Source organism: Odocoileus virginianus, chromosome 24 (genome assembly GCF_023699985.2).
Source record: "Odocoileus virginianus isolate 20LAN1187 ecotype Illinois chromosome 24, Ovbor_1.2, whole genome shotgun sequence".
Classification (NCBI taxonomy): Eukaryota; Metazoa; Chordata; class Mammalia; order Artiodactyla; family Cervidae; genus Odocoileus; species Odocoileus virginianus.
In genome coordinates this window covers 44,344,457-44,368,448 of record NC_069697.1, presented here as the reverse complement: position 1 = coordinate 44,368,448, position 23,992 = coordinate 44,344,457, and the positions used below count along the sequence as shown (strand labels likewise).

At 45.8% G+C, this 23,992-nt stretch overlaps 1 pseudogene; it reads left to right on the top strand.

Annotated features, from left to right (window-relative positions):
• The first annotated feature begins 343 nt into the window (after positions 1-343).
• LOC110132216 (iron-sulfur cluster assembly enzyme ISCU pseudogene) lies at positions 344-5,655 on the top strand (annotated as a pseudogene).
• Positions 5,656-23,992: the final 18,337 nt, after the last annotated feature.

Sequence of the window (23,992 nt, the reverse complement as noted above, 5' to 3'; positions counted from 1 at the left end):
GCAGTTCATCACAAAGACGGGGGGCTTTGATCCTGACAGCTCTCCTTTCACTCAGGGGGAGCTGGGAGGTTTTGACTCGGGGAAGAAGGAAAGACTATAGAGAAAAGGGTCTTGTTTGTTTCCTGGGTGGATTGCCTCCTTCTTGGCATGCCTCCAGGAAGTGAGTCTTTTCCTGCCCTGAAACTTCAGGGAAATAAATCTCTTCCGTGTAGAACAGACCTGAGAGGCCCCAGGCCAGCCACATGAGATCCATCAGGTCCAGTGACTTGGCTGTCAGGGTGGCCAGCTTGTGGCTTGGCAGGTTGCATCCCCTGGCTGAGGCGGGAGGGTAGGGGGTGTCAACATGACCCGGGGAGAGGAGGGTGATGCCAATGAGGTCTTTGATCCTGGGGTGGGGGAGGGGCGGCAGCAAGAGCGGACCCGTAGAGAAGTAAGTGTTTTGAGAGTGATCCTCTGGGGGAGAAAGCCTAGGAGGAAGGGCAATTTTGAACGTGTTTCTAGAGGGCAGCCGGGAAGGCAAGCTTGATGGAGACTGAGTCCAGGACTCCAGAGGCCAAAGCCAACCCGGGAAACAGGAAGTGTCCTGGATGCAAGCTCATGAGAAAAAAGCCTGGCGCTGAGAGTAAGAGCAGAAGAAAGAATTGGGGGGTGAGGAGGGGTGGGAGGAGTAGGGTCCCCGGAGTGGACAGGTAGTTTCTTACAGACCAGGATCCTTATAACAGTGTCTTTGTTTCTTGCTGTAGAATTTACCCCGTGCAAGTTGAACAAGGTGATTCACTTCCCAACTCGAGTCAAGGCAAGTAATCCTGTTTGTCAGGATTTACTGTGTTTGTCACAGTAACTGGGATGGGTGAGAGTGCAGCTGGGCCAATGAGAAAGGGAGACTTTTGTTGGACTTGAGGAAAGCATTCTTCTCCTTGGACCTGAACTTAAGAATGATACTGAAGAGACTGCATTTATGTTGGACTGTGATGGCGGAAGGAGACTCTGCTTGATAATTATTCCAGCATTTACACTCCTCCTATAACCAAGCAGAATCCTATCGGGCCTTCCCAGGACAGGCCTTTCCCCATATCCTCTCTGAAGTACCTAGATAACAGCATCCGATGCACATTTCCTGAGTGCTTTTACAGATGTGAAAAACCCCCACCAAATGGAAAGATGTTAACTACTTGATGACCGTAAGCACAGCTCCCACATTCACTGGAGCCTAAGGACTGAGAATGTTAACCCCTTTTGACAACATCCTGCTCCCTCACCTGTAGCCAGACAATTGTGCAGGAACTGATTACGTACACTGGGACCCCGCCTCCCTCACCTGGCATTTAAAAATGCTTTGCCAAAGCCCTTCCGAAAGCTCTGGGTTTTTTAGGGCATGAGCCCCCCGTCTCCTGGCATGGCCCTGTAATAAACCCTTTCCTGCTCCAGACACTGACACTCTGATTTTCTTGGCCTCACTGCGCACTGAGCCCATAGACATGTACTAATGCTCCCCCCTCCCACTTGGATGAGGGGAGTATCCTTCAGAGCAGTAATGTCCGGGTTGGCCAGGTGACTCGCCTCATGGTGGGTAGACTGCCCTTGAGTTTGGGTTCAGCCCTGTGACTTGCTTTGGCCAATGAGATGTTAGCAGAGGGAGCACAAGCACAGGCTTGAAATGGGCTTGTGAGGCTGTTCTGGCTTTTGGTGCGTCTACTGTGGCCACAAGAAGAATCTTCCAGGTAGCTGCTGCCCCCTCAACCCAGCCTCAATGCACATCCCCAGCCTGCATGGAGGACCCAAGCTTAACTGGACTCCATGTGAAGCAGAGCCTCTAGAATCTAACTCCACTGACATGTGAAGGGGGTGACTAAGCCCAGGTGACGTCAGCTGACCTGCGGATGTGTGAGAAGGAAGCGCTCGTTGCTGACTGCCTCTGATATTTTGTAGTTGCCTGTGCAGAAGCATCCTTGTGATAATAGTTAACCAATAGTGACTTCCAGAGAGAGACCAAAATGGTAGTGACAGGGCTAAAAGACACAGTGAGAAAAATACAGTGAGTCCTGGTAACATCAGTTGAAACCCCTGATCAAGCTGTTCCTAGATCCAGGTGACTTCTGGAGCTTTGCCATTCAGTAAGCCAAAAATACCTCTTTTGCTTAAGCCATCTCAGATCAGATTTTTGTCATTGGAATTGGGTCCTGATTTGACTGCTTCTGCTAACTCACTTCAGTCATGCCCAACTCTTTGCAACCCTATGGACTGTAGTCCGCCAGGCTTCTCTGTTCACGGGATTCTCCAGGCAAGAATACTGGAGTGGGTTGCCATGCCCTCCTCCAACCGATCCTCCTGACCCAGGGATTGAACCTGCCTCTCTTATGTCTCTTGCATTGGCAGGCAGGTTCTTTACTACTGGCACCACCTGGGAAACCCCCTGATTCAACTAGATACATACTAAATGTTAAAAGGATCTATGTGCCCTTACAATGCAAACACACAATATATACACGTATCATAGACATATCTACTTATAGAAAGAAGCAAAAGGCTGATAGAAAATTAGAAATCAAACAACAGATGGAGGAAGGGGCTTAGTTTCTTGGAACACAGATTCTGAAATGGAGATTTATGTGCAGGTGAACAGTGGGGAGATTTATTTGTAGGACAAATATCTGGGAGGAAGTAAGAGAAAGAGAATGAGGTGAAGGGAAAAGCTGAGTTGCAATGCATCTTGCAGCAGAGACCCCAGGAGGCCTCATGGGAGGCCTGGAGCTGGGCTGGCCCCCCAGACTTGTTCCCACAGAGGCGAGGGAGCCAGACCTTTGCATCCACCCCATTGGCCAGGCATTGGATACGTACGTGCTGGCCTCAAAGAGGCATTGTAACCTTGAGTGAGGCAGCTCCCTTTAGCTGGATGCAGGTCCTGGAGAGACACTCAGCCGTGAGTGGCAGCAGAGAGGTTGAGAGGCTTGGTCCTAAAGGGGATAGATGATAGTCTGATAGTCTGAGAGTCTCTTGGACAGCAAGGAGATCACACCCAACCAACTAAATGAAATCAGCCCTGAATATTCACTGGAAAGGCTGATGCTGAAGCTCCAATACTTTGGCCACCTGATGCAAAGAGCCGACTTGTTGGAAAAGACCCTGATGCTGGAAAAGATTAAGGGCAGGAGGAGAAGGAGGTGACAGAGGATGAGATGGTTGGATGGCATCACTGACTCAATGGACATGAGTTTGAGCAAGCTCTGGGAGATGGTGAAGAACAGGGAAGCTTGGTGTGCTGCAGTTTATGGGGTCGCAAAGAGTCGGACATGACTTTTTAACTGAACAACAGTGGTTGGGTATGGCAACAGAGAATCCAACACAAAGGCCACAGTTTGATGCAGGGACTAGAATGGTTCCTGGCTGAAATTATCTAACAGGTGAGAGTACAGTGTCACCCAGCAACCATTATTTGATCTACTTTTGCTTTGCATTGTCAACAAGGGAGTCACAAGTCAGTCAGCGAACAGGCATTTGTTTAATATGGAGAGGATACAAAAGAGCCTGAGGGGTGTGTGTGTGTGTGTGTGTGTGTGTGTGTGTGTGTGTGCGCATATGTATTCAGAGAGAAAATAAGTGATAATATGATCATAGTAATTCGATTCTAGGAGAGTCAGAGGAAATTTGTCATGAAAAGCCATGTCTTAATGTCAATCATTCACTTCTTACAAAAGTGATGGGAGAGTAGAAGAACTGGCTGGTTCTCCAGTGTACGAGTCTTCACAGTGATGCTGTCTGTGAATAAAGCTTTCATGCTGCTGAGTATCCCACAGGCCTAGAGGTACAGACATTCAGTCCTTGCTAAGGGAATCAAGTAGGCCCTGCAAAGCTAGGGGAGGTCTGTTGTTCCCAGAGCTGGTCTGGTGTTCACCATATTGGGAAATGAAGGCCAGTTTCTTCTCTTAAGCATCCTTATCTTTCCTTGGGATATCCTTGTTCCCTCTTCCATCTTTCTCAATAGTGTACAGAGCCTCCCGTATGCCAGCTTAGAATGCAAAAGGGGAGCCCCTTTACCTACAGCTCTTCTTGCTGAGAAAGCCTGCTTCTTGACTTTTCAGCGCCCTTATGTGGAAATGTGTTACTTACAATGCCTGAAATATTTGGGGTGGAAGGGGTGGAAGCAGGGAAAGTAATAATATTGGCAACACATCATAAATCCTCAGAGACAGGGATGCTGAAAGTGGCAGAATTAAGGACTTTGGAAAGCACACGGGGTCAGCTGTGAAGAGGGCACTATTGTGAAACACTCGAGGACTGTTTTCTTAATCCTGGTGTGCAATATGGTACAGAGAGCATTCAGGAGTTACACCATTAGAGCACTGATTTCACATGAGTTTAGTATTTCATGTTAATCGTTTTGACATTTCCAGACATTGGCTAATATTGGTCCCCATTCTGTAACAGCCTATTTCCCTCTTCTCCACATGAAAGGCAAAGCTGTTGAGTGTTCCATCCCCATTGGGTCTGGATTTTTACCAATTGTTTGTTTTAAGTGAAGTATGATTTTTAGGTATAAAGGAGAACTGAAATTTTCTTTCTAGCTCGTCCTTTTTTGGAATTGGGGAGTTAAGACTTTGAGGGAGACAAGACATATTCTGAAAGGAGAAAGAATTTTAAGACTCAGAATGAAGAAACTGATTAGATTTTTAAACATAGGATTTGAGATTGTTTTCATCAGAACATGAAATGACACCTATAATTTGGATTTTAGTATTCACAATTTAAACTATCTTAAAAATATGACTCTGGGGCCCCGCGCCTGCCCGCCCGGGAGCTGTCAGCTCCCGCTCGGCTCTATCACAAGAAGGTGGTTGATCATTATGAAAACCCCCGGAACGTGGGGTCCCTTGACAAGACATCTAAAAATGTTGGGACTGGATTGGTGGGGGCTCCAGCGTGCGGTGACGTCATGAAATTACAGATTCAAGTGGATGAAAAGGGGAAGATCGTGGACGCCAGGTTTAAAACATTTGGCTGTGGTTCTGCCATTGCCTTCAGCTCGTTAGCCACCGAATGGGTGAAGGGGAAGACGGTGGAGGAAGCCTTGACCATCAAAAACACAGACATCGCCAAGGAGCTGTGCCTGCCGCCCGTGAAGCTGCACTGCTCCATGCTAGCTGAAGACGCCATCAAGGCCGCCCTGGCTGATTACAAACTGAAGCAAGAACCCAAAACAGGAGAGGCCGAAAAGTGAGCCCCGGGTGAGGGGGCCTCAGGCCCCACAGGCTGCCAGCGGCGCAGCCACGCGGTCACGTGGGTGTGCAGAAGCCCTCGCACTACAATAAAACCGCTCTGAGATCCGCACAGCCTTTGCTGCTCACGTTGCGAGTCTAACTCAAGCAAATACACAGTCTAGTTCTGAACCCTGTGGTTTCCTGCAGCTCACGTTCATCGCCTTAACCTTGCGTGTGTCTAGTTCGATTTGTGTGTATGACCTCAAAGCTGAGATCAATAGCCAAGTCTCAGGTTTGGGCAGCCGTGAAGTGCACAATATTTAATTTTACCTGAATCTTTTGGGGGAAGATTACCAGTAGAATGCCTCGGTAAGATTATTTGGTAGGACCAAATAACGTACAAGTATTGTACATAAAGCAGGTTTTGCATCTATATAATAAATAAAGGAATGTTGTAAAAAAAAAATATGACTCTGTTATCATGGACGTCATATAAGACAGTGAGTCATATTATTCATTATGCCCTGCTAACAACTCTAAAATAAGATTAAAAAGGTCTACTTTCCCCAAGAAGGACATTAATTTATAGATATTTTGCTACAATTACTGATCAATTTGGAAAGGCTATAAAAACATAAAAAAATTATAGTAAGATAAGCTTTATTCTGAATTATCAACAATTGTTATGAAAACCCTGTATTTCATGAGAGTTTGCATTTAATAAATCTCAACATATTTCCTGGTAAGAAATCCTAACAAACTTGGGATGGAAAATCTTTCTCTTTTAAAAACCCCATAGAAAATTTCTACCATAAAAGTACAGCAAATAATATGGTTGCTGGTGAAATACTAAAGTAGACCCCTAGATGCAGAAATAAGGCAATGATGCCAGCCATCACTGCAAGATGCCACATAGTGGTGAAGGTCCCAGCTATTGCAATAAGATAAGAAAAAAAAATGTAGAAAGATGGAAATAAAGAGAACACTATCTATATAGAATATCTGAGAAGTTCAAGTGAAAAACCACTAGAACTAAAAAAAAAAATAGCTCAGCAAGGTAGTCAGATATAAAAGATCTGATGTATAGTGATGTTCACTTAGAGAATATAAAGGAAAGAAAGACCATATTCACAAAAGCAAAAACAAACTACATAGGAGCAAATCTAACAATAAATGCATAAGACCTATGTAAAGAAAATTATAATACTTTACTAAAGAATATACTAGAAACCTTAAATAAATTGAGATAATATCATATTCTTCCATGGGAAGATCCAATATTGAAAAGATGTTAATTCTACCCAAATTAACTTGTTGACTCAGAGAAATTCCAGAAAACAAAAAGCAGTTCTGACTTTCCCTGGCAAAGGGAAAAATGTTTCAGTTTATAAGAACAGCACTTGAGCCCACAAAGCTTTTGTGGGTAGTAGCAGAACTGCCACTTCAAAGGCACACATCTCAGCTACAGGTCCACAGAGATGACAATGTACGTCTTAGTCACTCACTGCAGCAAGCTTGGCTGGTGACCAGTTATGCCGTGAGGCAGTAGGATACCTTCTGCAGCTCTAGAACCTATATCTCCCCTGCTGATCGAAACAGACTTCTCTGGAGCAATTAAGATCAGAACTGATCCTCAGTTTTTATATTTATCACAAAAGGGGAAAGGGCTTCATGGATGGGGGAAAAAGGGGTACTCTCTAGATAACAAGACAGGACATTTTCTTTGAAACAAAATTTTTAATATTTGACTTCATTTTGTTCCCCAATCTGATGTAGTGGCCAAAATCAATTCTGTAATTATAAGCATAAGGATAATTAAGTAATGTACTAACTTTTTTCCTCCAATCATTAGCCTCTATATTTAGAAACAATATAGACATCTATACCTGTTCCTTGCTCTTCATTAGGTCTTTCTGTGTCTTTCTTTTGGAAACACTGCTAGATGTTGTATGAATTTTTAAAATCTAAAATGTCCAAAAATAGAAAATCCAAAGGAAGGTTCAAGAGTATTGGTGGAAACCGTTATTATCTTTATTCATTCTCTTACAATTGTTTTTGAAAAGTCCAAGAGAATAGAGTAGATGCCAGGAAATTAGAAAAATGCAGCTATGGTGCAAATCTTCAAAAGACTGAAATTGAGCAGTCCTTTCAAATTACTCTCCCTCACTGTCAGTTTGCAAGATTTGGGAATAATTGTATAAAGCTGAAATACAAAAAGAGAAAGACACACAAAGAAGTTTAACAAAGCAATTTGAACTTGAGTATGTGCCATAATAAAGGGATAAGGAGACTGGTCCACAGATGGTCACTGTACTTTGCTTAAGCACATTGCCTGCCAGGACCCCACACGACTTCATTTATCAAATTCCTTAAGCTTGAAAGAGCAATTGTGATGACTTCACTTTACCCTAGCCCTGAACACAGTGAAAAAGATCAAGGGGGGGAAAAGCTGAGCTATATATATCCAGAAGCAGCAATGCCAGACGATTTGATATATCATCTGAGTGATCAGGAGAGAGAAAGACCAGAAGACTGCAGTCTAGAAAAAGTTCCTGTACATTTGGAAGCTTCGGAGACACCAAAAACACCAGCAAAGATCTAAGAAGTGAGGCTGACAGGAAGTAAGAAAATGAAACCAGTGCCAAGAAAAAAAATTCAAACCAACTCATCAGGGAAAATAGATTTGGGTATTCAGAGTCGAGAGTAATCTGAGAAAGCCACAGTGACATATGTGATGTCATGAGGATCGTGACAGCAAATTAGATATGTAATCAGTGTATCTCTTCCTTGAGCTGCCTGTCTAATGTAAGCCTTGAAGTTCCATCACCCGGAGGGCAAACTGGGGTTATATAATTTCAGGATCACCCTTGCCATTTTCCCACTGTCTCCTGGCAACCAGATCCAGACTCGTGAGTTCATTTTGGCTCAGGTTTTAGCCCTCTCCTTCTCTTGAGAAACCTCGGAAGGTGTGGTGCCCCCTTGTCCTGCAGTGAGGACATCGTGGTTTCTGGAATGGGACGGGGATGTCTGCAAGTGTCCTGGAAATGTACTCCCTACTTCCCTGCTCCTGACCACCAGAAGAGAAATCTGAAAAAGTGAAACTATCTTTTCAATAATCTCCTTTCAGAAATCCTGTTTGTGGCTGGGTTTGCCATTCATTTTTGTACCACGAACTTTATGAAGTGGAAATGGCTGAACTTATCTGGCAGGGCTCTCCGCTCCAGACGGCCAGCTCCCCAGTCCCGGAGGTGTGAGGGCTGGGTCCTCCCCAGCACGTTCTTTTCAATAAACATTCCCACACTTGGCCCTTTACTGCAGCCGCCCCGTCCCTGCCCTCCCAGCGCCTGCAGCTTTCCACCTTGGCTCCGGCTCTGCTGAGCCTGGGCTCAGCCTTCCAATTCTAGGTTGACCTTGGCTGAGCGCCCCACATGGTCATTCTTCTTGTAGAAGTAGAAAATCTCAGACACAGATTTCTGCACTTGGCCTCTCTGCAGAACGTTTTAGTACTCAAGGCAAATGCAACCTCCAGCTGACACTGAAGGAAGGCAAGCACACTTGCTTACCAGAAGTCTGTGTTTACTGAATTGAATTTGGCCTTTGGCGACCCTGCTGCTGAGTCCATGGTGAGAAGAGCCTTGGGCTGGGTCAGGTCTCGGGTCTATCCTCGGCTTGTTTAGCACCTGCAAGCACATAAGGCTCCCCCCACCCCCCTCTCTGACGTTCTCAGTACACACTTCACCTCCCACCCTACAGGATAAATCCTTCCAGGACTTTCTTCACTGTCATTGCACCCCAATGCCTTTTGCAAAAGACTATTGTATGTGTTTTCCTCATTTGCAAAATTGACAGGATGGTAATACTTACTCAGGTGGTTTTGAAGATTAAATATTGTTTAGATCAGTGTGTGGCTATTTGAAATTTATTATGTAATTGATTCAGCCAAATTAGATAATTGATAATGAAATACAGTGTGAGGGACTTCCCCAGTGGTCCAGTGGTTAAGACTCCACCTGCCAGGGCAGGGGACAAGCATTCAATCCCTGGTCTGGGAAGATACCACATGCTGTGAGGCAACTATGACTGTGTGCCATGACTACTGGGCCCGTGCTATAGAGCCTCAATCACCGAAGCCTGCATACTTAGAGCTCATGCTCCGCAACAAGGAAGCCCGTGCACCGCAGCAGAGTAGGCCCTGGTCATCACAAAGACCCAGCACAGCCAAAAAAAAAAAGAAAAGAAATGCAGAGTGAGAGCAAATTGGAGAAATAGTCAAGCCGGGAATCTTCGGGTCTTTGATCTTTTTCCTTGGTTTTTATCCCATGGAAAGATCCTCCCATAATCCACAAGGTAGCAGGTTTCGCCCTCCTGTCAGAGAGAGCTGGGGTAGGGGCTTGGATAAACCTCCTAGTTCTTGGCATCTGACAGACCTGTGACTAAAGAGAGCTCTGCAATTTCTAACTGGGTGACCTTAAAAATCTTTGAGCCTCACTTTCCTCATTGGTAAAATAGGAAGCACAGTTTCTACCATATAAGGGAGTTGGGAAGATTAAATGCTTCCAGTGCTGAAGAATGCTTGATAATCCTTGCTTTGACTCCTGGTATCAGCACCCTCCTGAGCCCTGACCAACATCACTGCAGGCCCTGGCTTTTCACAACCTCCCAACAAATGGAGTGAATTATGTGGTCTAGTCCTCCACTTCCTGTCTCCAGTTTAACCTGATTGGCTCTTCAGTTTTTCTTTCAAGCAAGCCTTTCTGGTTGTTGCCCATGTTTTGGTGTGACATGTTACATATTTTCAAGTTAAAGATTCTAGGCTAATTTCATTAAGAATCTGGAAATGTCTTTGACATTTTCTTGGATAATATTATCATTCTTTGATTCCTTGGCCACCTTATCACCAGTATCAGGGATGGCAAATACTATATGTATTGCACACACTGCCAGCACACCCTCCTGAGTCAATGACAGACTTCACTAGTTGATCATAGCATGTTTTCCCAGGAGCCAGGAGAGTCTCAGAGTTACTTTGATCATATGATCTCTCTACACCTTTTACTTGTTGCCTAAGAACATGGACTTAGCTAAGGACTCATGAGCATGTTAGTTTGATCCTTGTAGTCATCTGCCAGTCCTCTGTCTACTCTGTTAGACTGAATGTACATATTGTGAAGAATTCTCAACTGATCATTAGTTCAGCTCTGTCCAAAAAGACAAACATATGACCATTAGCCCAGGCCTGGTAACTATAACCAAGGTCTGTCATTGTAGGTTATGTAATAAAACTATCTTTCATTTTGCTCTTTCCTTTTTCTAATCATCATTATTTCCCATGACATTAAATAAGTATTCTTTGAAAACATGAGATTTAGTAACTATGCAAATAACCTATCCAACTGATTTACTTCTGTCTATTTAACAGGTTCCCTGGTGTTGGCCTTGGTATACAGCAACTCCTGGTATCTGGCTAAGTATGGTAATTCACACTGCAGGGGCTATCCTTGTATCTATGTGTGTGCCTGCATCTAAAATTATTTTTTTTAAGGGTGGATTTCTAAAAATTAGAATCATTGTAACAAATGGTAAGCTTTAAGGTTCTTGATAAACATTGCCATCCTGCTTTCTGGAAATATTGAGACTACTACATTTCCTTCGGGGTAGAGTAAAATAGCCCCTGGAAAAGAGAATAGCAACCCACTCCAGTATTTATGCCTGGGGAATGCCAAGGACAGAGGAGCCTGGCGGGCTACAGTCCATGGGGTCGCAAAGAGTCAGACACGACTAAGTGACTAACACACACACACGGTGTAAAATAGTAGTATTAATCATCACTGAGCCAGACACTATTCTAAGAACTTGATGTACAATAACTCAATCCTCACCAGAGCCTTATTTTACTGCTGAGGAAACTGAGGCTCAGAGTGGGTGACCAAGTTGCCCAGAATCACAGAGCTGGTACATGGCAAAGCTCAGATTTGAATCCACTTCCCTAGCCTAAAATACTTCACTGTGGCTTCACCAGTCTTGAGCACAATCGAATGTTTCTATTTAAAGCAAGATTTAAATAAATCTATTGCTGGAATGACTTGAGAAAAGTCTTATCCAGAAGCAGATGATGGCCCAGGTTACATTGCTCAGTCCTTTCAGCACAAGAGTGTTTTACAAAGAACTCAGAGTACTTGGTGCAGAGTAAATGAAAGATTGGTTATAACTTTGCATACATGAGGGAATGAAAGTGTCCAGTCTCACATTTAGGTCTTTAATCCATTTTGAGCTTATTTTTGTGCCTGTTCTTATGAAAGACATTGCTCATTCTAGTCTTACCCCAAGTTTGGTAGATTGGTCTTCTTTTCCATGTGATTGTTACTATAATAACAGGAAATATGATATTGCACAGATTTCTGGGCTTTCTTTGTTCTTAACAGTACATGCTGTTTCAAGCATGCTCAGGTTTCTAGGCTCTTGGGATCCTAATCATCGAGCTCAATTACTGTGACTCCCATTAACTCCTTGGAAAATATGTTCCTGAGTTCAACTTGGGTGAGAGAAACGTATGTTTTACCCTTACAGCCTCCCAAGCTTGGCCAGGCAATGAGATGGGCAGCCTTTCTTGATGCATCTCACTGGATGGTGAGACTGGGGACCGTCAGCTCAGAGGCCACAAGTGGTGAATCTAAGGGCTTCGGTTGGTGGAACTCCAATGGGGCAAAGACGGCGGTGGGTGGGGAGAGGTGAGGAGATTCTGCCCAAGTGAATGTCCTGTTCAGTGCTTGTCTTCTGCTTTCCCTTCTCCTCAATATTGTGACAGAGGGTGAGGTGGCTGGATGGCACCATCGACTCAGTGGACGTGAGTTTGAGCAGACTGTGATGGCGAGGGACAGGGAAGCTGACGTGCTGCAGTCCACGGGGTCACAAAGAATTGGTCATGACTCAGTGGCTCAGCAACAACAGCAACAAGATCACAAGGAACGAGCCCCCTGCTCCTCTTTGTTTTGTCCCCAGCTGCTGCTCTGACAGGATATCCTTGGTGTCGCTCAACCAACTCTGTCTCGAAGATAAACAGAAGCTGCTGTCTTCCTTTCTCTCTCCCTCTCCTCCCTGACAAGGCCAACTCTACTCACTGATGAGATCCTGTGAGGGTTTGTAAGAGACGCGAGTTCTATCCCCGAGTCAGGAAGATCCTCTGGAGAAGAGAACGGTTACCCACGCCAGGATTCTTGCCTGGAGAATCCCACGGTCAGAGGAGCCTGGTGGGCTACAGTCCATGGGGTCGCAAAGAGTCAGATACAACTGAAGCGACTAAGCCTGTACCCTTTGTAACAAAAGCAGGAAGCAGCCAAGGCTTAAGAAGCCTTCTTCCTCAAGCCCACTCCCTTCTCTTTTTCACCCAGATTCCCTCAGGAAGGAGGAAACTACCTGGGGAATCACAGTGGGTTCTAGAGGTGTGAAGGCATGCAGTTGTGTGCGGGGCTGGGGAGGGGAAAACCCAGACGGGCTTGACTTCTGGGCTTTTCCTCATAGGAGTAGATGGGCATGTGGGCATGAAGGGGAGAGAACCCAGCACGCAGGCCTGGGAGACTCTGGAAGCCCTTCGACACGGAAGGTGTGGAAGAGGGACTTGGGCTGGGATTAACGGTTCCCAGCACTTTTCATTTCTCCCTTCCCCTTTGCAGCCAGTCCTGCCCCCTAGTGGGTGTGGGCTGAAGGAGCAGGACTGCCAGGCAGCCCTGCAGTCCACAGTGCAGACAGAAGGCAAGACACGAACGGGGAGAAGGCGTGGACTTTCAGACACTAGCAGCCTGGGAGAGGAGGAAATCCTTTCTAGAACTCAGCTGGGGAGATGGGGTGGGGCTTGATGGTCACTGCTGTTATTACATACGGGACAGGTGGACAGAAATGTCAGTCACAACCTGCAAATATATCCATGACAGACTTGAGCTGAGAGCTAGGAGAAGATGACAATAATGAAGGCTACCTTTTGCTGAGTTTTCTGTATGCCAAACTACAGAGAAAACTCTTTCTGTAGCTCATTGCAACTCTGTGCAGTGATCATTGTTGTTACTTTGAAGATGAGAAAGTTGAAGCTCAGAGAGATGAGCAAGCTTGCCTAAACCACGAATAAGTGCAAAAATAGATTCCAACCTTAGAGGGACTGTCTCTAAGACCCATTCAGTTCAATAGCTCCCCATAGAATACGAGCTCTAAGCCAAGCCCAGCAAGGGCATAAAAAATAGGAATGACATCACCCTTATTTTTCAAAAGTTTGCAGTCCAGTGGTATTTCCAGACCTCATTTGTATTTCTTCTCTGGGTCGAGTCCACCCCATTTGATATCCAAACTCCGTCTTAGAATTTCTTCTAAACAGACATTTCTCCAAGGAAGACATACAGATGGCACAAAAACACATGAAAAGATGCTCAACATCACTCATTATCAGAGAAATGCAAATCAAAACCACAATGAGGTACCATTACACGCCAGTCAGGATGGCTGCTATCCAAAAGTCTACAAGCAATAGATGCTGGAGAGGGTGTGGAGAAAAGGGAACCCTCTTACACTGTTGGTGGGAATGCAAATTAGTACAGCCACTATGGAAAACAGTGTGGAGATTTCTTAAAAAGCTGGCAATAGAACTGCCATATGACCCAGCAATCCCACTTCTGGGCATACACACCGAGGAAACCAGATCTGAAAGAGACACGTGCACCCCAATGTTCATCGCAGCACTATTTATAATAGCCAGGACATGGAAGCAACCTAGATGCCCATCAGCAGACGAATGGATGAGGAAGCTGTGGGACATATACACCATGGAATATTACTCAGCCATTAAAAAGAATTCATTTGAATCAGTTCTAATGAGATGGATAAAACTGGAGCCCATTATACAGAGCGAAGTAAGCCAGAAAGATAAAGACCATTACAGTATACTAACACATATATATGGAATTTAGAAAGATGGTAATGATAACCCTATATGCAAAACAGAAAAAGAGACTCAGATGTATAGAACAGACTTGTGGACTCTGGGAGAAGGCGAGGGTGGGATGTTTCAAGAGAACAGCATCGAAACATGTATATTATCTAGGGTGAAACAGATCACCAGTCCAGGTTGGGTGCATGAGACAAGTGCTCGGGGCCTGGTGCACTGGGAAGACCCAGTGGGATCGGGTGGAGAGGGAGGTGGGAGGGGGTAACGGGATGGGGAATACATGTAAATCCATGGCTAATTCATTTCAATGTATGACAAAAACCACTGCAATGATGTAAAGTAATTAGCCTCCAACTAATAAAAATAAGTGGGAAAAAAAAATAAAATATAGGTTTAAAAAAAAAAAATTCTTCTCCACAAAGAGAAAAGAAATACTGAGTCCCTGTCACCAGGCCAGTGGGCACATTGCTTTTCCTGAAGGCAGAGTGAAAATAAAGACAAGAATCCAGAGAACGACCATGTGGCTTCTAGTGCAAGACTCGGACTGGTTTTCTGGAAATTTGGAGCCTTGAATTCAATCTATGGATGTTCATGCTTCTGCAGAATGCTAGGGTCCCTCTTGGCACCTTGGGAAGTTTTGCCCTCCTGCTTCTGACTAACAAGAAGGTCAGGACAGACACCCCCCACCCCCGGCCCCTGCAGGTTGGCCTTTGACTTTCGTTCTTTGAATATCAACCCCCAAAATCTCAAAGCCACATTTCACTGCCAAACTACCTCCCTGACCCAGTACATCTTTCAGATGTGTGGCTGTGCTTCCCCACCATCCAAGCTTCCCCACATGGATCATTCTGCAGGGGGAGGGAAATCAACACAGTTCACCCTCTCTCTGTCTTCACTATTATGCTGGCCACCTCCTGGTGGTCCCCATAAGGGGAGGCTCCCTGCTTTCCTGCTCACCTTCTGTGGTGCTTTCAACTGCCCTTGAAGTTTTATCCCTTGTAGTTTTGAATTGTACTGTGCTTTTGTCTATCCAATTCTTGATGTTGTCATCTGGACTTTGATTTGATCTTACTCTGGAATCAGGTAGCCCAAGCCTTATTTATTTATTTTTTTCGATTTTCACCTGAGATGGCTTTTTTGCTTATTGTACCTTGAATGCTGTGCCTTTAACTTTCAAACGTGGCTACGTGTAGCTGGGGTACTTTACCAGTGGCTCCTAGGCCATTGGAGGGGGAAAACATTAAGAGGGGGCGTGACTGGAAGAAATGCTGGGGGAGCCCTGGGACAGAGATGACTTTGCCATTAGTTATGAATGAGGTCAAGTCTCTGCTTCAGAGCTGGGGAAGACATGTTTTAGAAGACCTGAGAGGGAGATTCCTTGAGGCAGCGTGGATCCTGCCCAGATGGAAGGGGAGGTCTCTGGGAATTCCCTGGGATCTGTGCTCTGACTGAGAGGTTCCAAGAGACATTATCTCAGTACATTCCATTTTAATAAAGAACATTTAAGGAGGTGGCATCTGGGGAGCATGTGCAGCCTACAGAGTTGCTATAGGTAAAAAGAATTCTTTCTGCTCGTGGTAAATCCACAACTGCTTGGCCAGTGTGGATTTATTGCCCCTAAATCTTCCCTGCTCATGGTAAGAGACTGAAGTTGAGTTCTAACAATCCCACCTCTGTAATGCTCCACAAGAGCAGAGCTGGCATGCCATTGCAAGCATGTCCCGCAGTGGATCTCTCATCCATGCTAATTACCATCCCCCGGTATAGTATAACCACCACGAGTGTTAGCTAGGTCTGTCCAGTGACAAGTTTCCTCCAGGTGCGGGAAAGGTCAGCACCATGTGAGCTGCACCCACACTTCTGACTGTATTCTTCATGGCTTTTGTCAGATGAGGACATGTTTACCGCTGGCTGTCTCCTTAGAAGCAAATAATATGCTTCTAATAGTGGTAAGACTTTAGAGCACGCATTGTCCCTCCTTAGAACTTTGGAACAAACTTTTACCCATAAAAACAAGAACCCTCTCACTAAACCTCATTGTTACTTATCTGCCTTTCTTTCTATTTGGACGAAGTACACTATGATTCTCCTCCTACCTTCCCCATGCTACTTACCACTAGAAAGGTGATAATATTCCTTTCTTATGGGGCTTTGGTGGAGGTCATTGGGAAGACATGACCACTGGTTGACCCACAAGCTGGAGGTGGGTAATTGGTTGTTCCCCAATCCCTCCTCTGTCCTTGGAATATGTGTACTTCTTACCTTCCCTATTCCCAGAAGCTGCCCCAAGGACACAGCCTTGACATAGAAATGTGGTTTTGAGACCATCTGGATGGTCTACGTGACTGAGCCCAGTTAAGGCCTCTATATAAACCTTTAAGATTCTGGTGGGCAGATGCAGAGATCTATTCATTTTGCAGCCATGTGAGACAAGTTCCTTTTCTTTTTAAACCTGTCACATATAAACCTGGAGTGGTCGCCTCTTTCTTTGGCCTCTATCTGCCCTCTGTGAGTCTAGGGGCCGATAGATTACACCTGGGAAGCTCTCTAAGAAGTTTCAAACTGCCACTGGGAAGCATGTATCCTAGATGGGAAGGTCAGAGAGTCAAATTTTTGTCTTTTCTGTTTTTTTTAACCAAGAAGATGTATATCCTCTTGCTGCATCTGAATTTTTTTTTGCTTTTTCTCTTTAGAGATTAAGAGATTAGACCCAAAGATCCCTTTCCATTCCAAATGCCAAGGATGCTTCTCAGAATAATGTCTGCAAAGGTCATTCATGGCTTGCTCAGTTCCCTCCCCTTTGGAGGCAAACAATGTGCTTCTAATAGTGGTAAGACTTAAGAGCATGCATTGTCCCTTCTTAACGATGCCACAGCCACTGAAAATCAGCTACTGCCAAGAAGTTGGATCTCTTAAACCATGCAATATATGTCCAGTTTGTTTTTTAAGTGAACTCCAACATCACAGTAACTAACTTTATTGAGCGTGTACTATATATTAGGTATTCTTCTAAGCCTGTACATGTCCCTTTTCTTTAAATGTTTCTCTCTTTTGCATATCACTTTTATTTATCTATTTAATTTATTTATTTTTGACTACTTTGGGCCTTCGTTGCTTTGGGCAGGCTTTCTCTAGTTGTGGTGAGTTGGGGCTACTCTTCGTTACGATGCTTAGTTTTCTCATTGTGGTGGCGTCTCTTATTGCGGAGCACAGGTTCTGGGTGTGTGGGCTTCAGTATTTGCAGCACACAGGCTAGGCAGTTGTGGCACATGGGCTTAGTTGGTCTGTGGCCTGTGGGATCTTCCCGGACCAGGGATTGAACCCATGTCTTCTTCAGTGGCAGGTACATCCTTATCAACTGTGCCGCCAGAGAAGTCGGTAAAGTCACTTTTCCTTTCATCCTCACAGATATCCCACGAGGTAGACTCTACTTCTTATCCTCATTTCACAGAGAAGCAAACCAAAACATAGAGTGGATAAATTACTTTCCCAAGGTCATATAACAACGTGATAGAACTGGGATTCTAGTGCAGGCTGTCTAACACCTGAATTTATGCTCTTTTAACCTCCAGGTGGAATCTGCATTCCTGCAAATGTTCCCCGGCTCCCCGCCCCAGCTTCAATTATTTTAGGTTCTGTTTGCAAGGACATTATATTTCCCAAATGTTAGAGTCTAGAACTTACTTGTTTGTCTTGGAGATATGATTTGACTCATGCTGTATATAAATATATGTAACACCAAACTCGGTATATACAAGATCTTGGGATGAATAAGCTTGACATTGAGTTTCCTTTAAAGAACCATAGAGACAGATGACTGCCTCTAACATGGGTAGATATTGATTTGGAAACTTCATTCTGTTTTATTTTCTGCTTATATTTTTCTAATAGGAAGCCCTGATCTTTTCATTGAGCCTCTGCACATAGCCTCTTGCTTTGAGCCTTAAACAGACAATGAGCTCAGCTTGTCTTCATGAATGAGAAATATTGCCCAGTCGCTCAAAGGGAGATTGCCTGGTGGATGCCTTCTGGCAAGGACAGGATGTGGCGCCAGCTGCAACCTCTCCTCCTCCTTCTGTACTCAGCTCAAGCTGGTTTAACCAAAAGCAGCAACCACCCTCCCAAAGGTTTTTCTTAAGCTCAGGGACCCCCAACTGCCACCCCCACCCACCACCATTGAAAGAAATGCTCATGGCTCCGAGAGCTAGGCCTGGCACACGATAAGCAGTCAATAAATATTTGTTATCTCATGGCAAGATCGATCCATTCAGCAGTGATTTTTCACTTTTCCCAGAGATGCACTGCAGGGTCCCTTTAAACGGCCAGCTCCCCGAGTGCATTTAAAATGCGACTTGATTTATAGGAATTCCATGTGCATGGTTCTGCAGGGCCACATCAATCGTGTAAACTGAGATGCGTGTGCTGCCGGGTTCCCACTGACCTAGCGTGTTGGCAGCTCTCCTCCACCAGCTTGGAATGCACACAAACCCCGGTCTGCTCTCCCTCCTTTTATCACAAAGGAGCTCATTTTGTGAATGAACAGCCACTGCCAAAGCATGATGGTATTCCCAGTGACCTTTGCCCGGGGATTGGATTCCCGCCCAGCAGGGAGACAAGGCCTTAGGAAAAGGCTAGTTCATTGATTGCCACAGCCCGCTGGGCTGAGGTCTGGGGAGGAAAGGGCTCAGAGAACTTTCCTTTTTTTTTTTCACGAGTCGCCTCAGAGAAGCCACCCTTCCCGCCTGTGTAGCTATCTCCCTTCTTTGTGTGGGCATGTTGGATTCTGTTCAGCAGGGAGGTTTTATTGCTTTTGCTGCTCGTGTTCCTGCCTCTTTTTTTTTTTTTTTTTTTGTAGCCGTGAATAAGAATCACTTTAGTTTGTCTGTGCCATTTCCCAACTGCAATTCTGGGGTCCTCGTGAGCTTCACCCTGTCCTCCCCCCACCCCCCTTTCCTCCTCCTCCTCACCAGGGCTTTTTCAGTTTGATGTTTTTAGGTATCAAAGGAAGGTTTCCAGGAACCCTGCAACTAAAGACTTTAATGAGGACCATGCCCAAGAAATCCTGGCTGCCAGAGACATGATGATGATTTATGTCGCTCACTCACTCCCTAACAGCAAGAGGACTATTTGTAAAAATAAAAAAGCTGCTCAAAAAAGCTGCTCATATGGAATTAAACAAGAGCATAGCTGCTTCCTTCCAGACCCCGGGAGCTTAACAAAGAGCATCCACACTCAGTTGCCAGCAGCACATGGCTCGGGGCCGATATTAGTCTTCCTGTCACATAAAGCTAAATCCTGTTAGCCCAGGCAGCGGCGCACACTCTGTCGGTAGACTTCAGAAGGCTGGTTGCGAGGAAAGAGCAAATGTGCACAGACATGGAAGGGTATGTGTGCTCACCCTCAGGTCTAGGCTGAGCGGCTGAAGGATCCTGTGTGTCCAGAGCCGGGGCTGCTGCTGTGGGGGATGCTGAAACTCGATGCAAGGTATTTGTTCCTGGCATCGGAGTTGAGTGACTCTTGGATACCAACTGGGTCCTGGCCAGCTCGGTGGAGTAAGCGTGGAGGGAAGATGTAAAGTCTAAGGCCTACCTCCTCCTCTGTGCACTGAGGTTCCCTCACAGTCTTGTTGTCAGCAGTAATGGGATAGAGCCCAGAAAACACAGCACAATACCGAGACATGGTGATGCCGTGGTAAAGAACCTGTCTGCCGCTGCAGGAGACGCAACAGACCTGGGCTTGATTCCTGGGTCGGGAAGATCAACTGGAGAAGGACATGGCAACCTGCATCAGTATTCTGGCCAGGAGAATCCCACGGGGTCGCAAAGAGTTGGACTTGACTGAGCACACAGCACATGCCGATACATGCTAATTATGAATATCCTGTATTGTGGCCGCCATGAAGCAGGGCCTCTCAGACCTCCTGCAACAGCAATGGACTGTCCTGTGTTCTCTCGTGGGATGGGGAGTCAGGGGCATCTCCCAGCAGGACTCAGAAGAGGCACAAGAGAACAAAGCAGGTCCTAGAGAGGGAGTTATTGCAGGCCACGAAGTGTCCCAGGGAACAGCTGGTTTCTGGTCAAGCAGCCAAGAACAGGATGGAAAGAACTGTCTAGCTCAGGGCCTAGTTCTTTTCTCTCTCTTAGGCTTGCCTAGCCCTTGGAGGAGCAGTCTCTCCAGTCAGAAAAGGTTTTTCAATATGTTCAAATATCATATGCAGAAAGTTAAAAGTATACACAGTGGACAGTCTCAGCTACAGGGCCCTATATCCTTGGTGGTTCCAGGCTGGCCCCAAGGCTACACTTCCCCCGGGTCCTCCAAGGTGGTGTTGGAGCCTAGCAGAGATGCTGGTACAGCCTCCTCTTGGAGGCCTGGGACACCTTGAAAAGCAACTTCATCTCAAGGATGCCCCAGAAGTTGAGTCTGGCTCAGTCTTCCTGGGGACGGGGTCGCTCCCTGAGATGTTCCTATCTGGCCTCCCTCACAGGGGCCAGACCTGCATTCGGTCTGAAGGTTCTCTCTGCCTTTTCTGCTCGCCCTTGAACCTGTTTTCTCCCACAGACACTTCCTCCAGTAACTGCAGCAATGTATTACATGTCTAAAGCTCTACATCACAGTACTAGTACTGAAGTTGCTAGTAAGCCAACTTCTCTGATTAAGGACATTTATTTGCTCTTTCACTTTGTCACTTAACCTTAAAAGCATTGAATAAATAAGCAAAGAGTGCTGTAAACTGAATGTTTGTATCTCCCTCCGTTCCTGTGTTGAGACCTAATCTCCAGTGTGACGGTGTTTGCACGTGGTGATTAGGTCATAAGGGCTCCACCTCATGGGATGACTTGCTTGGTGGTCCAGTGGCTAAGGATCTGCCTTGCGGTGCAGGGGACAAAGGTTCTATCCCTGGCAGGGGAACTAAGATCCCACATGCCTCGGGGCAACTGGGTCTGGGAGCCACAACTACTGAGCCTGCAGGGGCGGCATTGAAATAACCCACGTGACACAACGAAGATACCCATGTGCTGCAACCAAGACCCAAAAAAGCCAAAGAAAAAAGTAAAAAAAAAAAGAAACATTTTTTTTTTTTTTTAAAGAGAGAGATCCCAAGGAGCTCCTTGCTTCTTTTGCAAGTGAGGACGCAGTGACAAGAAGGCCATCTCCAAACCAGGAAGTGGGTCCTCACCAGACACGGACTCTCTTGGCACCTTGATCTTGAATTTGCCAATTTTCTAGAACTGTGAGAAATAAATCTCTGTAGCCATCCAGTCTATGGAATTTTTGTAATAGAGTCCTGAATGGGCTGACAGTGTGTGCTAAAAGACACATACACAAATAATCATAGTCATATGGTGAATATTCAAATAAAGAAATGCAGATATCCATGAGAGGAAGTATTTTATTCTGCCAAGGTTGTGGGAGTGCATGGGGATCGATGAGGAAGTCTTCATTAAAGGATCTTTAAACTCAGGCGAAAGACACACTCCCTGCTCTCACCCTTACCTGTGGTGTGACCCGAGGAGTAACTGAGAAGGAAGAACAGGAGCCCATAAGAGGCAGAGCATCACGTAAGGACGTGATGAGCTTTCTCCCTCCTCTCTCACTGCCTCTTACAGTGGCTGTAAAGTAGCCGTAATTCTCCACAGAGCTGAGAAATATTCCACCTTGCCAAGTTGAAAGAGACACTATGACCTGAGCTTGTCCATCCTGGAAGGCAACTGTCAGACCGGTGAGCCTAGTTTGAGCCGAGTCTGAGAGACCGCCAGGAAGCAGCAACCCACACTCGAGTTGCTCACCCTGGAGGTGGTGTCGATTCTTACTCGGGCTCAGCCGGATCCCAGATCCAGCCTCCATGGTCAAATGGGGATCTGCTATGGACAGAATGGTGCTCCCCCAACACCCCAACTTCATACATGAAAGTCCTAAACCTTAGTACCTCAAAATGTGACTTTATCTGGAGTAAGGGTCTTTACAGGGGAACTCAAGAAAAAGGGAGGTCATCTGGGTGGGACCGAATCTAGCATGACTGATGTCCTTATGAAAAGAGGAAATTAGATATAAAGACATGGGAAGAGAAAAGACAACGTGAAGAGTCCTGGAGGAAGATGACCATCTCTGCACTAAGGAGAGAGGTCTGGAGCAGAGCCTTCCATCGAGACCCTCACAAGGAAAAAGCCCTGCCCATGCCTTGATCTAGGATGTCTAGCCTCAAGACCTGTGAGACAATGACTTGCTCTTGGTGAAGGCTGCCAACCTGTGGTACTCCATACGGCAGCCTGAGCACAACATCGCGACTCCTTCCCTCCTTCCTTGGGGGAAGGATCAAGGCCCCCTCTGCTCTCAGCCTTAGCACCGGGTGGTGAGCAGGGAATGCTGGTGTTTTTCTTTCCCAGAGAACTGGGGATCAACCTCTGACCGTGGGAGAGAAAGCAGGTGAGGTGAGACCTGAGGAAAAGCAGAAAGCTGGGCTTACCACAGCGCGAGATGGTCGTATAAGATGAGGAAGAATTCTCCAAAGGACTTAAGTCCCAGGAGCCTCAGGCAAAGGTTGGGAAAGACACACTTTTGCACCTTTGATTTTAAGGCATAAATGCTTTTGGAGGCAAGTTATCTCTCAGGAACTGAGAATGAAGATAGGCCATCTGATAAGGATTAGGGTCACCAGTCTCACTGCAGTCCAAAAGGGAAGAAAAATGAGGCAAGAAGGGGGATGTGTTTAAGGACTACGACCTAAACAGCAACTTAGGTGAAACCTTTGTTTTACCCCTTGAGAAACCTGAAATGGGAATTTGTGAGAAAAGCCTGAGCGATACCTCAAACTCACATCTTGACATTGCTGGAAAGGAAGGCTTCACTGGCCCTGGGTCAGAAGTAAGAAGCATGAGTAATTTTAACTTGCAAGGTGTGATGTGACGATGCAGTCACTTTCCTGGGGACAAATCCAGTCAGACCATGACAGATACTACATTATAGCAAACCATGTCTGCTGGGAGTGAACCAATGCCCAAGGCAGGACCCGCGATGTCTTACTGCCCAAACCATCTCCCTTAAGTGAAACATTTCTTGGAATTGGTTTATTCACTCTGGTGTTTTTTGACATACTGAACAGGCACATTTCCTGCTAAAACATTTTCTTTTTCATTTTAACTTAAACAACAGAAATGTGTGGGGTGGACTTCCCCAGTGGTCCAGTGGTGAAGACTCTGCCTTCCAATGCAAGGCGGTGTAAGTTCAATCCCTGGTTGGGGAACAAAGATCCCACATGCCACATGCAGCCAAAAAATTTTTAAATATATAACTAAATAAAACTTGTGTTTTAAAATAAATGTGTGAGGTTACTAAGCATAAATCTTTCCCCACAACATACACACTTACTGTACATGCCTCTTTTCAGCGTCCCTGAGGTGAGACCAATGTCGCCAGTGCACCTCATATGACCTTACGCCTCTCTCTCTTCCAACATAATTTATGGGGCCTCCTCTATCCCACTCCTATATGGCCAGTACTTGCAGGAGTGGTACAAATACCCACGATGAAAGACGGGAGAGAATTGGGGTCTAAATGACAGAACAAGTGTCCCCACCCTCATCCATGCTGAGGGAAGCAGCTCAGAGAGCATCTACACCCACTGTGAGAAGCAGTGATGCTGAAAGGGCAGAGGGCGACCCTGGGGTCTTCAGGGGGACGACAGCAGTAGCCACAGCTAAGGAGAGAGGCCTCTGGGTGACAGCGGCCACCTTTCAGGGGAATTCTTTAGCTTGCCAAGTGCCTTACAGGCACGTGGAGAACGAGGTCCTGAAGATGGGGAGCCACAGGGATCCACCATGCGGTGTGCATTGGGCTCCGTGGACCCCAGTGACTGCCTGCCCCTCAGCAC